We start from the raw sequence: 2,500 nt of genomic DNA on the forward strand, positions 1-2,500 counted from the left end.
TGGAATTCTATGTCATCTTTGGAATATCTCTGCTATAAAAAAAAATAAATCAATAACTACAGAAATAAAAGTTGGAATGCTTTAACAGGCAAAACCTAACCTAAATCAGTCTGCAATAAAATAACAATATTGAAATACAGAGAATTGAAAATAAACACGAAAGAAAAATATGTATGACTAGTATAGTAAAGAAAAAAACAGATTCCTATTCTTGGTATGATTTGAGAGAATTTTGAAAAATAAGAAGGTAAAACAAGTAATTGTAATCGTCGGGGGAGAAGAGAAGAAGAAATACAAAAGGAGATGGAGGGATAAAGCGGGAGAGAAGAGAAGAAGATATATATATATATATATATATATATATATATATATATATATATATATATATATATATATATATATATATATATACACACATATATAAATTCACGGTGTGATGTCAAAGAAAATATGGACTAAATGAAAGATTATTGTAAAGAAACATATACATATAACAGTATACACTTTAAATTCACACAATGTCTAAAAAAAAGTGTACGATATAATTTTCGGTACATATTTTATATCTGCCTTTATTGATGTATTCTTACGTATCACAGAATGCAGATACTTTAAATCGGGAAATGATTTTCTAAAATACTTGTATAATGGATATGAAATTAGAACGTATTGTGAATGTTATCCAAACTGTGCAATAAACACTATGATAGTGATAAGAGATGTTCGTGATGATGATGTTTTTCGACTGATAACTGGATATCTAATATTTTTATCTAAGGCAAAGGGTGATAATCTTTTTTTCTTTTTTTTCTTTTTTTTAATGGATATCGAATGTTTTCATTTAAGGCAAAGGGTGATAATTTTTAAAAATCAAATTGATAACTGGATATCTTATATTTCCCTTTAAGGCAAAGGGTGATAATCTTTTTTTTTTTTTTTATCAAATCGTTCGGGATATTTTACTTATAATTGATTTTATGCCTCTGCAACCAATGGGGTATTATTACTGTAAACAAAATAGTAATAGTCTATATCATCATCCCAGACTAATTCAGCTTTGAATCTATTTAACTGGGCTTGCTACGGTACCTCGAATGTTTGGATGTCTAGCATCTTTCATCAGTGCAACATGGGTGATGGTATCAGTCTTAAACTTAATGTTGCATTTATTAGAGGCACTTATTAATAAGAAGATAAAGAAGGATACCACTAAGGAATCTCCACCTCCTTCCTATGCTGAAGGAGTTAACACTAACGAGCCTCCTCAAAGGTGATATTAAGACTCAAAAGTCTTTACGTTATAAAAGGATTGAATTTAACCTATCACGTGGTGTTTTTTTTTTTATTTTTTTAACGGCTGTTACTGATTTAGTCGCATGTATATATATATATATATATATATATATATATATATATATATGTATATATATATATATATATATATATATATATATATATATATACAAAAAGGGTTATATATATTTTATATATATATATATATATATATATATATATATATATATATATATACATATATATATATATTGAGTATGAAATAAAAATCTAAAATATTCTTTGTTTTTGTTACCTTCATCCCAAAGGAAAAAAAAGTATTTATAAAAAGGAAAATGGAAAAATTTTTGTCAGACTCTATACAGGGTGTAGATGTATTGTCATCATTCAAAATCAAAACATTCAAACATGAAAATAATACTCTGCTTATAGCTTTAAGAGACTTTACAAAAACCATACCAGGTGTCTCATCAGAAATATTCTTGGTAAGAGGTGGTGGTCCCTCATCTAGAGAAAGAATGATTCTCTCAATGGATGTGTTAGACGTTCTCCAAGATTATACAAACAGCGTATCGACAGTAGCTCCAGTCTCGTGGCAAGTTTTTAATAATCCGGATTTACATACATATCTTATACGTCGTTTAACTGAATGTAATTTGTTTAATAAAAATTATTTTTCAAATGACCCTTTACCAGGAATAGGTGAACTAGTATCTTTTAAATATAAAGGAATGTTATCAGAATGTATTTTTTCCTATAGGGGATAGTTCGGATAATTGGCTTTGTTGTATCAAGAGTTCAAGACATATGGGAGAAGTTCAATTGTGAAAAAAAAAAAAAAAAAGAAAAATTTACCATTTGAAGTTATTAACAACAATGGTAAGCTAAAAATAAATGTAACGTATATGAATGAAAATAAAAAATCATACTTTCTCGAAAAAATTCTTCAATGGTTCTACCAAAGATAAAGGAAACCGCTGAGGCATACTTGGGCACCACGGTGAAAGATGCAGTCATTACTGTTCCAGCTTATTTTAACGATTCTCAGCGACAATCAACTAAAGATGCAGGACATATTGCAGGATTGAATGTTCAGCGAATTATTAATGAACCAACGGCCGTTACTCTTGCGTACGAGATAAACAATAAAGAGGAAGAAAAAAATACACTAATCTATGATTTTGGTGGTGGTGCACTTAATGTATTA

General features: G+C 28.2%; 1 pseudogene; it reads left to right on the plus strand.

Annotated features, from left to right (window-relative positions):
• The first annotated feature begins 1,628 nt into the window (after window positions 1-1,628).
• Window positions 1,629-2,500, plus strand: part of LOC147466447 (heat shock 70 kDa protein cognate 4-like) — a 1,013-nt pseudogene continuing 141 nt past the window's right edge.

Source organism: Penaeus japonicus, unplaced genomic scaffold (assembly GCF_977035675.1).
Source record: "Penaeus japonicus unplaced genomic scaffold, GWHDUDI00000001_assembly GWHDUDI00000896, whole genome shotgun sequence".
NCBI lineage: Eukaryota > Metazoa > Arthropoda > Malacostraca > Decapoda > Penaeidae > Penaeus > Penaeus japonicus.